The 16024-nt window shown below is 35.9% G+C and overlaps 1 long non-coding RNA gene across 1 annotated transcript; it reads right to left on the bottom strand.

The window, feature by feature from the left end:
* Positions 1-241: 241 nt before the first annotated feature.
* Positions 242-11756, bottom strand: LOC107588429 (uncharacterized). Its single transcript, XR_001609576.1, has 3 exons — positions 11664-11756; positions 6833-6980; positions 242-1152 (listed from the first exon to the last, which is right to left on the bottom strand). It is a non-coding gene; the product is annotated as an uncharacterized lncRNA (long non-coding RNA).
* Between the last annotated feature and the right edge of the window lie 4268 nt (positions 11757-16024).

The following is a 16024-nucleotide window of genomic DNA, read 5'->3' as shown; positions in this document are numbered from 1 at the left end:
AAAAAACATTTATAAAATATATGAATTATATTTTGCATAAAGAAAATAAAATTAAAATAATTAAAAATAATGTGTATTTATACTTGCTAGCTTTTGTTTTTATATAATTTTATTATTGTACAATAATAATGAGAATGTAATGAGAATAACTATTGAGAAAAAAGAAAATCCTTTTAGTAATGATAATTTTGGGGTAAAATGTGTGGTAAAATATTTAAACAAAACTCCTAATGGTCCTAAAATATGGTCATTTTCTTAATGCAAAATATAATTTCTTATTTTTACCATGGATTTTGTGTGATGTTTGAGCCAGACTTGACATGCTTCATGAGATTCGCCTAACAATTATTAATCAATTTTTTTATTAACAATTATGTGGACGTGTTCAATAAAAAAACAATTAGTTATAAATTACGTCAAATAGCTGCTTGATTCTTTATATACATGATGGAGTATTATATATATAAATACTCCATCATGTTTCTATGATCTTTTTTTGGGGGGATTAAATGATAAAGGGGCCACATAATGGTCCATTTGGATTGATATAACTCTTATAATTTTTTTTTTCATTTTTTTCATTGGATATTGACATTTAAATGAATTATTTTACTCCTCAGGATACAGTAATGGACCATCAGCTGTCAGTCTGACTGCTTGACAGTATGAATAAACCACCGGTGTGCTGTTGGTTACTAGCTCATGGCAATTATATGTTTTTCTTTATTTTTTCATAATTTTCTTGTTCTTTTTCACCCACACACATCATTAGGAATCGAAAAATAAAAGTCCCTGAAATCCTGACCAGAGAACACAGGAAAGGAAAGCACTGTCAAGCAAAGGCAAGAGCAATAATGTGCTGTCACACGCTGTGTAGTGAACAGAAGCATGACAGAAGTGTATTTGAGAGAAAGATGAACAAATGTCACTGGGAGGCTCCGGATCTTAGTCGGGGGGTCTGGATCTTTGTGGAAGATCCCTCATTTTCACAACAAACTCTGCACCGCTTCTGCTTTGGCGTTTAGTTCGTATGTTTGGCAGAGGCGACTGAGATGCTTTCTCTGTTTCTGGGTCTGCATTCATGTCGACGGCAGATGGAGCTTCTCTCTGTGTCAAGCGACTCAAGTGAAATGCGGCATACGACTGCAGGTGCTGCAACGCAAATGAATGCATGTAAGATTTCTGCTGAATAAGAAACTCATTATGTTATTTATTATATTTTGGTTGCACTTTCCATGAATAGGGTACAAAAGATGGCTTGACAGTTCCACCACCAGAGGACCAGTGAATTTAATCATCAACCCCAGGAGAACAAACGTAATATTATATGAGCTTTTTATTTTATATGAAATTTGGGTAACACTTTAGTTTGGGGACCAGTTCTCATTATTCACTAATAACTGCGCCAATAAACTCCTAATTTGTTGCTTGTTAATAGTAAGGTAGTTGTTTAGTTTAAAATATGGTCATGCAGATTAAGGCATTAATATGTGCTTTGCAAGTGCTAATTAACAACCAATATGCTAGTATGCTAGCACTATGCTAATAAACAACTAGATATTAGTGACAATTGGTGCCTACACCAAAAAAGTGTTACCAAAATGTGCTAATGTTGCCACCATGTTACCAAAATGTTAATGCTGCAGTCATGTTACCAAAATTATCTAATGTTGCAGCCATGCTACCAAAATTTACTAATGTTGAAACCATGTTACCAAAATGTACTAACGTTCCATGTTAAAGGGGTGGTTCACTGGGTTTTTTCTAGGCTTGATTGTGTTTATGGGGTGCAGTCTAACATGTGTTAATGCTTTGTTTAAAAAAAAACAAACGCATTATTTTTCACCAAATTTACCTTTATTCCACACCACTCTGTCCCTTCTCTTAGAAACGGGCTGATCTTTTCCTGTTTTTTTGAAGCCCCTCCCTCAGAAATAGGCGATGGGCTCTGATTGGTTAGCTAGCCCAGTGTGTTGTGATTGGCTAAACCGCCTCTAGTTTATCAGTTTGAGCCCGATTGAGAAGCAGAGGATATTATTGAAGAGGATCATGCAGAACCTGTGCAAGCACGGCTTTTAAAGAGGTCATATTATGCTGCTAAAAAGAACATTATCTGGTGTATTTGGTGTAATGAAATGTGTTTATGCGGTTTAAGGTTAAAAACACATTATTTTCCACATACTGTACATTATTGTTTCTCCTCTATGCCCCGCCTTTCTGAAACGCGTCGATTTTTACAAAGCTCATCGGTCTGAAAAAGCGAGGTGTGCTCTGATTGGCCAGCTATCCAGTGCGTTGTGATTGGCCGAATACCTCAAGCGTGTGACGGAAATGTTACATCCTTTACCATATTGTGATGCCTGCGGCAACCACATGTGACGACCCCGGGCTGGACTCCGCTTCGTCCATGGTGAAAGCCGATCCGGCGATCCACAGCGCAAAGTTGATGTATTTCCTCAGCGACCAGCACGGATCAGCTCCAGGCATGACAAAGCAGATATCGCCTCTTTTGGAAGACCAAACAAAGTAGTTTCGCTTTCACAACGAAACACACAGCGCCTTCACGACATGGCGGCGGCGGCAACAATACTACAGCGAGAATAAAAGTTACGCCTTCTTTCTTTGCGTGAACACTGGGGCGGCGTTATGCAAATCTTCCCACATTGTGAGGTAGACATGTGGGATCTCCGCAGTGTGCGGATTGACACACACGCTCCCATATTCCGCCTGGTTGGTACGAGGGCTTGAACCACCTGACATGAGTCAAGTGTGGAAGTATGGGTTAGTTCATGCAGAATGTGTTTTTCACTGTTTTTTCATTGTGTTAGAATGAGCCGTTTTAGGCAGGCGTGGCTGACTCTTAACTTTTATAAAGAATATCTCTTTGGATTTGAGACTTTAGTCTTTGCAACTTTACAGATCTTCTTTATGCACCAAGAGCTTGTAACACTCCAAAGAGAAAGGAAAAATTGAAATCGCATCATATGACCCCTTTAATGGTAGGCCTATGTTTTTTGCTTGTTGTTGTCTCATACTTTTAGATACGCTATTATTTGTAAATGCTACTGCTTATGTTAGCTTTTAATATATGGTTTTATCCCGAATAAAGCTTTAATACAGTACAGCAACTGCATGTACCTGTTTAATGCTTCTCATAGCTATGTGAAAATAAGTGTATATAGATTTTTACGAGCACCTCTAGTTTTCTCTTCCTCTTCTCTAAAGCAGCGCAGCATGGCCTCGCCCCCTTTGCTGTCTTTTCCCGAGGGCGGGGTTTATCTGGGTTTGTGATGTCACGAACCCGAGAAGTAACTCGTTGTAGTCCCTACCAGCCGTTTTTGTAGGCATTAAACTGCCAGAATTATAAAAGACGATATCTCCGTTTGCATTGAACTTTCAGCTTCGTAACTTTGCAGATATTGTTTATGCTCAAACAGCACCATTACACACTAACTAACGTTAAAAAAGTGAAATCGCAATCAACCACCCCTTTAACAAAATTTGGAACAGGTTTAAAGGCAAAAATTGAAATAATAATCATCATAAAAATAATAAAGATTGTATAAATTTCCAAGTTAAATAATAGTTGTAATATTATAAATTATAATAAATACTTAAGGGTTGTTTAGGAAAACTGTTTTGATGTAATTTCAAAAATAAACAAAAAAAGTGAAAGCTTGAGCTTATTAAATGCTGCCAAAGCTACAACCTTTACTTTTAATTAAAATTAAAAATTGGGAAAATTATTTTTTTTAACTGTGCTTATGCCATGCTGTCCAAATGGGTCCAAATGATGACACTTTCTGGGTGTCACAAATTTATGGAATGTTCCATTTTGTTTAACGGGGGAAAATAATGCAGTAAAATCATATAAAAGTAAAACATAATGCAACATGTTGGACACATCTAAACATCAAGTTTTGGGAAATAAAATATTTTAATAATTAAAAAAAAATATATATATATTTTAATACTATAAATGTAATGTAAATTCAAGAAACTAAAGGTGCAGTCATTTTAGCAAAATTTCAGCAAATGTGGACAAAATGGTCCAATGTCTATTGTCACACACAGAAGACACTTTCAAACCAAGCAGCTTTCTGTTGTTCTGTGCCATTAAATTAATTTAACCAACTTGAAAAATCTATACGAAGAACTTTTTTGTTATCATGAAACCCTCTAATCGTGCAGATTCCTATTGGAATGACTTGGTTTTTGCCCATGAATTTTCAGAGTGACAGTAAAAGGTTGCGATTACACTTTAAAATTTACGTGAGGACATCTTTCACCCTCTCTTGAAATTCCCAACAGTGCAGTTTCCAATTGAAACAACTGGGTTTTGCCTGTGAAAATGTGCTGAAAATCAGTAATGTTGAGTACAGACTAGGGCTGTCAAACGATTAATCGCATCCAAAATAAAAGTTTTTCTTTACATAATATATGTGTGTATACTGTGTATATTTATTATGTATATATATATATATAAATACAAACACATGCATGTATATATTTAAGAAAAATATATGTTTATACATTAAATATATTTATATATAATATACAATATAATAATATGAATATATAAATTCATAAACATGTAAATATTTTCAAAATATACACTGTATGGGTGTGTATTTATATATACATAATAAATACACACAGTACACGTACATATATAATATAAACAAAAACTTATTTTGGATGTGATTAATCGCGATTAATCATTTGACAGCATTAGTACAGGCATTTTAAGTTTTCTTTACATGCTCTTTATAAGTAATGGGATTGTTGTTGTCTCATACTTTTAGATACGCTATTATTTGTAAATGCTACTGCTTATGTTAGCTTTTAATATATGGTTTTATCCCGAATAAAGCTTTAATACAGTACAGCAACTGCATGTACCTGTTTAATGCTTCTCATAGCTATGTGAAAATAAGTGTATATAGATTTTTACGAGCACCTCTAGTTTTCTCTTCCTCTTCTCTAAAGCAGCGCAGCATGGCCTCGCCCCCTTTGCTGTCTTTTCCCGAGGGCGGGGTTTATCTGGGTTTGTGATGTCACGAACCCGAGAAGTAACTCGTTGTAGTCCCTACCAGCCGTTTTTGTAGGCATTAAACTGCCAGAATTATAAAAGACGATATCTCCGTTTGCATTGAACTTTCAGCTTCGTAACTTTGCAGATATTGTTTATGCTCAAACAGCACCATTACACACTAACTAACGTTAAAAAAGTGAAATCGCAATCAACCACCCCTTTAACAAAATTTGGAACAGGTTTAAAGGCAAAAATTGAAATAATAATCATCATAAAAATAATAAAGATTGTATAAATTTCCAAGTTAAATAATAGTTGTAATATTATAAATTATAATAAATACTTAAGGGTTGTTTAGGAAAACTGTTTTGATGTAATTTCAAAAATAAACAAAAAAAGTGAAAGCTTGAGCTTATTAAATGCTGCCAAAGCTACAACCTTTACTTTTAATTAAAATTAAAAATTGGGAAAATTATTTTTTTTAACTGTGCTTATGCCATGCTGTCCAAATGGGTCCAAATGATGACACTTTCTGGGTGTCACAAATTTATGGAATGTTCCATTTTGTTTAACGGGGGAAAATAATGCAGTAAAATCATATAAAAGTAAAACATAATGCAACATGTTGGACACATCTAAACATCAAGTTTTGGGAAATAAAATATTTTAATAATTAAAAAAAAATATATATATATTTTAATACTATAAATGTAATGTAAATTCAAGAAACTAAAGGTGCAGTCATTTTAGCAAAATTTCAGCAAATGTGGACAAAATGGTCCAATGTCTATTGTCACACACAGAAGACACTTTCAAACCAAGCAGCTTTCTGTTGTTCTGTGCCATTAAATTAATTTAACCAACTTGAAAAATCTATACGAAGAACTTTTTTGTTATCATGAAACCCTCTAATCGTGCAGATTCCTATTGGAATGACTTGGTTTTTGCCCATGAATTTTCAGAGTGACAGTAAAAGGTTGCGATTACACTTTAAAATTTACGTGAGGACATCTTTCACCCTCTCTTGAAATTCCCAACAGTGCAGTTTCCAATTGAAACAACTGGGTTTTGCCTGTGAAAATGTGCTGAAAATCAGTAATGTTGAGTACAGACTAGGGCTGTCAAACGATTAATCGCATCCAAAATAAAAGTTTTTCTTTACATAATATATGTGTGTATACTGTGTATATTTATTATGTATATATATATATATAAATACAAACACATGCATGTATATATTTAAGAAAAATATATGTTTATACATTAAATATATTTATATATAATATACAATATAATAATATGAATATATAAATTCATAAACATGTAAATATTTTCAAAATATACACTGTATGGGTGTGTATTTATATATACATAATAAATACACACAGTACACGTACATATATAATATAAACAAAAACTTATTTTGGATGTGATTAATCGCGATTAATCATTTGACAGCATTAGTACAGGCATTTTAAGTTTTCTTTACATGCTCTTTATAAGTAATGGGACATCAAACTAAACCCTATTCATGGATGGTGCCTGGTCATTTATTTGGTGCGTAACTAAAAATAGGTCCCACAGATATATAATGAGTCATCAACAGTTCTTCAATCAGTGTTGACCTGTTATGCCCTCTTCTATTCCTAATCTAACTACTCTTCCATTTCATTTACAAATCCAGTGCAATCACTATGAAGTCTAAATGAGATTGAAGTTCATTTCAGAGGAAGATGGTTGAAGTGGTCGGGCTGACTTTGAGAGGTCACTCTGACATCCAACAATAACCATATTTACCGCTTACGTGGCCTTTGCTACTTTCGTGCGTTTCATCCTTTTCCTGCGCATGAGGGTGACCTGAGGCCTCTTCAAGCCGGCGATGAGCAGCAGCAGTCTGGGTCGGGACTTGGTGAGCCAGCTTCTCAGTAGCGTCCCCTTGGGAAACCTGGAAAATATCACATCCCGTGAGTCCACAAACATATCTGCAAGCACCTCAGTGCTCCTCGGGGAAAGACGAAATGAGTTCACTGACTCCGTCTCATCTGCCAGCTGGCTCGTTATAGTCGAAGTTGTACTTAAAATTACTGATTCTTAAACTGAATTTTGTTTTTTGTTTTTTTATTGTAAAGCTTGAATCAAAGTTCAAAGCTCTACATAAATAAACTTGACTTCACTGTAATGGTTATTGAGTTGAGCTGAACAACATTTGTCAAAATGAATGCGTTTTATTTTATTGACTCAAGCTGTACCATAAACGCATTGATTTGATGCACTGTAAGAAAAATAAAAATTGTAGGAACAAGGAAAATGTACTGGTTATTTTCTGTCAGTACATTTCGTTTAACCATAACACACAACTCAATGCATATTTCAAAATACAAGTAAAACATATGTGAAACTATTAACACAGTTCATTGTGCCATATTTTTCCTTGAATTAATATTTCAGTTTTTTACACAATGGAGGCAAACAATAATGAATTGCCAAGGCCTTTATTAAATATGCTTAATAAAGCTGACTATATTTGGGAGGAATTGAGTGTGAGACTATAGAAATGTAATGTAATGTTCCAGGGAACACACATACTGGTAAAAAAAATGTATAGCCTGAATGCACTGTAAGTCGCTTTGGATAAAAGTGTCTGCTAAATGCATAAATGTAAATGTAAATGTGGGATTGGCATTTAGTTTATTCAGGCTTTTACATGAGCAGAAATTTGTCTAAATAGTCATGTCAGATTTCAAGTTAACCAAGATTATCTGAATGAATCTGAATTATGAATTGTAAAAATGTATTAAGAATGTCCAGATTGTCAGGCGTTTCACCCCATAAAAACTATATATTTAATTTATATAAATGAAATACAAAAATATATACACTATATTCAATACAACTGTATGTTATAAATAACCCATTAGGATTTGTTTCAAAAGGTTGCATTACAATTAAGCATTTCCCCTGTAATTCTCATTAATGTGAAATAAATATTTACATTTACATAAATACAGTAGTAAGTACAGTAGTGCAGTTAGAACAGTTGTATTTTAAAAGCTTCATTTTCTATATGCAATTTTATTTATTTACTTGTGTACTTACGTACTTACATATTTACGTATGTACGTACTTGTATATTTATGTACTTTCATATTTACATACATACTGACATATTTACGTACTTGCATACTTATATATGTACTTAACATATTTATGTACTTACACACTTAAGTATTACCTAATGCACTTATGTATTTACATATTTACATATATATGCATTTACGAACTTACATATTTACATGCATACGTACTTACGTACTCATGTACTTACGTGTTTACATATTTACATACGTACTTATGTAACGAACGTACACATTTACATACGTAATTACATATTTACGTACTTACGTGTTTACATACGTACTTATGTACTTGCGTATTTACGTACTTATGTTCTTACATACGTACTTACATACTCGCGTACTTACATACTCATGTACTTCTTACTCACGTACTTACGTACTTTGTACTTATGTACATACGTACTTACTGACGTACTGAAATATGACTTGGATATTTAATGGAAATCCATCTATTTACTCCATATCCAATCATCACTGATATTGTTTCAATCTTACTGTCCAAGTCTATGGTTCATTGGTCTTTTCTGTCACACTAACAGCTGTAAATCATTGTGTTCCCCATGCCATGTTTAGTCTAAGACGAGTTCTGAGACGTGTCACGCTGTCCAGCAGCTGGAGCTTTACTTTGTCCTGTATGAGTGACTGTTTGCTTCTGTTTAATAACGTGTTTCATCTACAGAAACACACAGATGAAATCAGATTGTTGATGGACTCGTCCAATCAGCACAATCAATGTCTGGAGCGTTTGTGTATCGACGCAATGAATTTAAACAATATTGACTCAACATAATTCACTGCACACACTCAATTTTTCTCCATCACACCTTTTCCCATTAACATTTATACAAAAGTCTGCAGTGCTTTTTTATTACTATGTTTTGTTTTTTTACAACCAGCATTTTATTATATGGTCCCATTTGTTTAAATTAGTGGATGCATTAACTAACATTAACAAAGAGCAAATACATTTATTACAGTATCTATTGATCTTTGTCAATGTTAGTTAATAAAAATACAACTGCTCATTATTAGTTAAACTTAGCTCAATGCCATTGAATAATACATTAACAGATACTTTTGATTTTAATGAATGATTAATGTAAATACTGAAATTAACAAAATTACTAAATTAATAAATGACTAAAGTATTTTGATTAACAATACAACTGTTCATCGTTAATGTTAATTCATTTTGTTAGATAACACGAACGTATCTAGTGTAACATTTTTGTATCATAGATTTATTGATATTTTGAATTAGTTTGTATTTTCATTTCATTTTATTTTACTTAAAGATTTAGTCATTTTGCTGTGTTTTGTCATTTACTATTATTATTACTATTGATTTGATCCGTTTTTATTTCAGGTTTAGTTTGAATTATTTTAGTAACTAGAACTAAATCTGTTTTATTCCATTTTATTTTATTCTATTTTATCTATCTATAGTTTTAGTTACCTATAATAACCCTGGTTAACAAATGGAAGCTTATTTTGAAAGAGTTAAACAGTTTAAAGAAATACTTTAAAAAGCAAGGGTCAAGATATGTTAAAAAATAGCAAGGGTCAAAAATACACAATTATGTGGCCAAAAAGTCTATTTTTCCACTGCCAGCCATTCAAAAGTTGCCATGTCTCAGACAGATTTTTATATTTTGTGCAGTAGCACAAAAGAATCATGATGTTTCACCAGTGACCATTTTTAGGGCTCTTAAAAGCATCAATGGCATTTACCACTCAGGTGACTGGCTCTAAGAATGTTTCTGGAATTACATGCCCATGCAAAGCAAAGATGGCAGCTTCCAGGATTGATCACTCCTGGTATTTAAGACCTCCTTGGAAAGATGGCATAATAAAACCTTTAGAAACAGTCCATAGGCATCATACAAGATCTGGAGGTTGACCAGGTAACATATAACCAGGCCAAAATTCAATCCAAAAATCATACACACATTGTTTACAATGCCCTTCCTGCAAAATATTTTGGCATCAGCTGCCAGTAAAATTCAACTGATTTTACAGCTAAATCAATTAAACAGAAGAGGCGAAAACTTCCCATCCTTCTCATTCTCTGCATGATTTCCCTCCAGAACATAATTTTTTTGGCATTCCCCCAGAACAGCAGCACAGTACCTCAAGCAGCAACACTCCTCACCGAAGCACCATCTCAAGAAGCCTATAGTCTCCTGAAAACCTTCACACACCAAACGCTCCCATAACAGGACTTCAGATGAAGGGTGACAGTATAACCCAGCTTTTACACTCGCGTCTCGCACGTCTGACTGCTGAGCTCAATGGAAAATATAAAACTTCAATTGTTTCAACTTTTGCTGGTCGAGCACGACCCAACGGGCCAGAGAGAGATCTAGCAACGTTTAGACGCGCTGCGGCCTCGCTGAAGCCATTGTTGTTCCCCCAGAGGGGCTCGATGTTAAATGTGGCGAGAGCAACATTGTTTGTTTTGCGGCCTCAGTTTGCGGCCTTGTTTTTGTTTTCCTCAGTTTTTTTTTTCTTCGTCCAATTTTGTCTCTGATGTTAGCACAATATTTCTCCTGTAGGAAATCTGGCCAATGTGTTTAGAGTTGACCATTTTGTTTTTGGTCTGTGTTCTCACCAAATTAGCTTCTTCATTAAGGTGTCCAAAATGCTGGGAAACTTTGTTGATTCAGCGTTGTACTGATCCATTTATCTCTTCTTAGATTTCTTCAGTGTTTAGCAGGAACTTCATAGACAGAAGTCTTTTCAGAGTCATTTTGAGATGTCATATCCGAATTTTATGTTCACAATATCTTGATTTTCAACTTGAGATTTAGTCCAAAGATTTGCTACTTCAAAGAAATGTACTAGCAAAAAAAAACTTTCTAGTCTTTTCAGATTTTATCCATACAATCATTGACTTTTGAGATGTCATATCCGAATATTATGTTCACAATATCTTGACTTTCAACTTGAGATTTAGTCCAAAAATTGGCTTCTTCAAAGAAATGTACTAGCAAAATTAAAACTACACTCTTAAGATATGCTGGGTCAAATATGGACTAACCCAACTTTTGGGTTAAAATTGTAATTAAAAAATTTAACCCAACAGCTGGGTTAGTCCATATTTGACCCAAAGTTGGGTTGAAACAACCCAACATTTCTTAGAGTGTAGCAAAAAACATCCTAGCAAAACTAAATGTCAGTCTATGCTAGACCAAAAATAAATAAAACGAGAAATTCTATTTCTATAAAACAGTATTTAAGACCTCCCTATTTAAAAAAAACTGAAGAAATATAAATACAAACACATTATAATCTTAAATGAAACACAATCAGTCAAACTCAAAATAATGACAATAAAACCAACCAGAACAGCTTTCTCAACTATGAAGCTCACTCATTTATAATTAGGCAGTGTATGTCTAAACATAAAACATCACTTAAGTTTGTCCAGGTGATCAGCATCTTAAATTTAGCAAATAATTACCCTATGAAAAACAGAAAGCGTTTCTTACCAATTGACTCCACACATTTGTTAGGCTATGCCCCCTGCGCCCTGCTAAGCCGCATATATGATGCTATGGACTTATTAGTGTCACGCTAGAGAGTTCAACCAGGATGGAAAAAAACAAATCTGCGGGACAAAGGGAAGTGCAGCGGCTCCACGGGGCGGAGCGGGGCTACAACAGGAGGGTCCACTCAGCACTTCTCTCAGCGAGCAACAACGGATGATCCGTTCCAATCACAGCGCTCGCCGACCCTGTTTCTATGACAGCCAGGGCCTTGCGCTGCTACAGAGGACAGAGAGGTCAGCCAAACTACCATCCTCTGTTGCACATGTGGAAAATAAAGTCCTTCGAATGTATTTAACACAGCATCCAACTGCCAAAGGGTTAAAACATATGCCGTACACCAAGTATATGGAGCTTGGGCCCGTAAATTGTGGAAGTAAACACAGGCTCTTCTCAGTTTGCGGAGGAAGTAGAGACGCTGCTGTGCTTTCTTGGCCAGTGCTGCGGTGTTGTCAGTCCAGGAGAGATCCTCTGTGATGTGCACACCCAGGAACTTGGTGCTGCTCACCCTCTCCACAGTCACACCATTGACGGTCAGAGGAGCATGCTGAGTGCGCACTCTCCTGAAGTCAACAACAATCTCCATCGTCTTTTCCACATTCAGAGAGAGATTGTTGTCACTGCACCACCCGGCCAGGCGGCTCACCTCGCTCCTGTAGTTTGTCTCATCTCTGTTGCTAATGAGACCCACTGCATCGTGTCATCCGCAAACTTGATAAGGAGGTTGGAGTTGTGTGACGGTGTGCAGTCGTGGGTCAGCAGAGTGAAGAGGAGGGGGCTCAGCACACATCCTTGGGGGGCCCCAGTGTTCAGTGTGAACAAGCAAACAAACAAGCAAACAAACAAAAAGTAAATACATTTTATTGAAACAACAGTATTAAAAGGGAAAAGAGAAACAAATAGGATATGGCATGGGCCAGATTTGAACCTGCATTTCCCAGACAAACACCACATGAGCACGTCTGGAGTGCATGCGTTGTGAACATTATTCAAATTCTTTATTGACAACTATAGCATTTATATATTATGTCATGCCATTTAATAGATCAAACAATAAAATCTTTAAAAAAAAAACTGTTCAGATTTATACAGTATATTCTATGTACAATGCCTGTGATATCCATTCCTCTGTATTTCACTGTTATGTTTTTATTTAGTTTATTATTATTATTATTATTATTATAAATGTCCCCTGTAATTGCAAAAAATAAAATAAAATAAAATAAAACACTGTATTTAAAAAATAATAACCTTTTTTGAAAGAAGCCTCTTCTTGACAAAGGCTGCATTTATTTGATTTAAAAAATACAATAAAAACAGCACTATTGTGAAATATTACTACAATTTAAAACAGCTTTTTTATATATATAAATACATAAATACAATTTATTCCTGCGAGTCAAAGCTGAATTTTCAGCATAATTACTCCTTCAGTGTCACATGATCCTTCAGAAATTCAGTAAATACTTATTATAAAATCATAAAATATATGCTGTATACCAAATACATGGATCTTGGGCCCATAAATTATATAAGTAAATACAAACAAATAAACACAGCTCCACATGAGCACATCTGTAGTACATGCGTTATGAACATTATTCAAATTCTTTATTGAGAAAATATAGCATTTATATTTATGTTTGTATTATATATGTTATATTTATAACATTTTGTCATGCCATTGAAAAATAAATTCCTTTAAAATATAATCTGTATTTAAATACTAAAAACGACCTGGTCAAATGTCAGTATTTTGGAAAGAAGTGTCTTCTTATAACCAAGGTTGCATTTATTTGATAAAAAAAATACAATAAAAACCATTACATTGTGAAATATTATTACAATTCAAAAGCACTGTTTTCTATTTAAAGATATGTTAAAATGTAATTTATTTCTGTGATGCAGCGCTGAATTTTCAGCATCATTACTCCAGTCTTCAGTGTCACATGATCTTCAGAAATCATTCTAATATGCTGATTTGCTGTGTAGTTATTAGTGCATAGTTAATAATAATGGTGCTTGTTTTTACAGGGAACAGTTTTTACAGCTTGATATTTTGAGGAAACCGAAGGAACTTTTTTTCCCAGGATTCTTTGATGAACAGAGAGTTCAAGAGAACAGCATTTATTTGAAATATAATTATTCTGTAACATTATAAAAGTCTTTATAATCACTTTTGATAAATTGCATGCATCCTTGCGCAATAAAATATTGAATTGTTTTAAAAAACGGTTTCCACAAAACTATTCAGCAGCACTGCTGTTTTCAACATTGATAATAATCAGAAATGTTACTTGAGCAGCAAATCAGCATATTAGAATGATTTCTGAAGATCATGTGACACTGAAAACTGGAGTAATGATGCTGAAAATACAGCTGCGCATCACAGAAATAAATTACAGTTTAACAGATATTCACATAGAAAACACTTATTTTAAATTATTTTAAATGAACACTATTTTTACAATTGAATTCTTATTTCTTTATATCGATTTTAAGATGAAATCTGAAATATTGTAGCTGCTCTTGGCGCTTCCCTGCAGTGTCTTTTCCGCTCTGTGAGGGGCGGTATGGCACTGCTTGAGACGCTCTTATGAGCCGCTAAATACCAAACACACCGAGAGGAGGATATTACCGCACATACTGCAGAGGATAGCTGTGTGTGCGTGAGAAAGAGAGAGAGAGAGCTGGGGAAGCCTGGCACTGCATTGCAGATCAACAAACGAGAGACAGGAGGAGACTGCAGGAGTCTGCAGTGGGATTCCCTCATCTGTGTGTGTGTGTGTGTGTGTGTGTGTGTGTGTGTGTGTGTGAAAGAGTGAAAGACACCCAGCCCTCACTGGATGATGTTCTTGATATGAGGTGCATCATAAGTGACAAGAAAAAATGCTTCATAGTAGTTCTTATGATGAAGAATTAACTGTTGTTTATGTTGTGCTGTTGCAATCCTTCATGAAGAGAGCGTCTCGTTCCCTCGGGGAACCATGGTTACATACGTAACCTAGAGACGTTCCTCTTCAGGAACTCGAGCTGCGTCGAGATTCGCTTTGGGAACGAGAATACCCACTGTGCCATACTACCAAGTCCCTGCCTGTGTGTGTATCAGATGAGCACATCACGAAGAGAGAACTTGGGAACCTGGGGTAGATGCCAGGTCTAGGATATAGAAGTGGACAAAAGTGTGTGGAGAGGACCAGCACAAATGACCTCCTACTCATAGTCTGCTTGGTCGCCGGAGATTCTTACTTTGGCGGACCAAAGCAAACAAACAGCTGATCTGCCTTATGCCACGGGGCAGCTCTGTGTGCGTATGCGTCCAGTGCTCTAACTGGACAGAACAGGTTAAGCCTTTCTTGGCCTACTTCCTGGAATGGAGGAGGACAGAATGCCTGAAGTACTATGGGCCCTGGCGAAGAAGTGGGCACCTTAGGGACATACCCGACCCTCATACCTTCAGAGTGGAGGGAGATAACCCTGCGGAGAATCGCTCCAACAGAAACTCCAGAACTGTACCAATTGGGCAGTTGACTGGGTCTTGCAGTCGCTGTCCGCACCATGAAGTGAAAAGCTTCCACTTTAAGGCGTACTGTTTCCAGTGGTTCTCTGTAGTGGAGAAAGTACACTCTTCTTGGTGTTTAGTCTTAACCCCAGCTCTCTCATATGGGCGAGGACGACATCTCGATGCCGAGCCGCCATCTGCTCCGCTCGAGCTAGTATCAACCAATCGTCGATGTAATTGAGTATGCAGATGCCCTGGAGTCGCAAAGGAGACGGAGCTGCACCCACACACTTCGTGAACGTGCGGGGTGAGAGTGACAGGCCAAAAGGAAGAACTCGATTTTGGTAATGCCTCGCCCCCGAAAGCAAACCTCAGGAACTTCCAGTGTTGAGGAAGGATGGAGACATGGAAATAAGCATTTTTGAGATCTATCGCAACAAACTAGTCCTCGGACTGGATTTGAGATACTATCTAATTGATAGTGAGCATCTTGAACCGAAGCCGTTTGATAGCGTGGTTCAGAAGACAGAGATCTAAAATCAGACGCAACCCCCCATCCTTCTTCGGAACGATGAAGTAACGACTGTAAAACCCGGACGCTCTTGAGAGAGGAGGAACACGTTCTATGGCCCCCTTCCTCAGGAGAGTATCTACTTCTTGTTCCATTACCAGAGCCTGCTCAGGGCCCACTAGTGTGGGAATGACCCCATTGAAACGAGGAGGACGAGAACCAAACTGGATTCTGTAGCCTTTCTCTACAACCTGCAGGACCCATTTTGATATATTTGGCAGAAGTTTCCAC

Source organism: Sinocyclocheilus grahami, unplaced genomic scaffold (genome assembly GCF_001515645.1).
Source record: "Sinocyclocheilus grahami isolate Dianchi unplaced genomic scaffold, SAMN03320097.WGS_v1.1 scaffold103.1, whole genome shotgun sequence".
NCBI classification, from domain to species: domain Eukaryota; kingdom Metazoa; phylum Chordata; class Actinopteri; order Cypriniformes; family Cyprinidae; genus Sinocyclocheilus; species Sinocyclocheilus grahami.
Note: the sequence above shows the minus strand (reverse complement) of the source record. Positions and strands in the feature narration are given on the sequence as shown.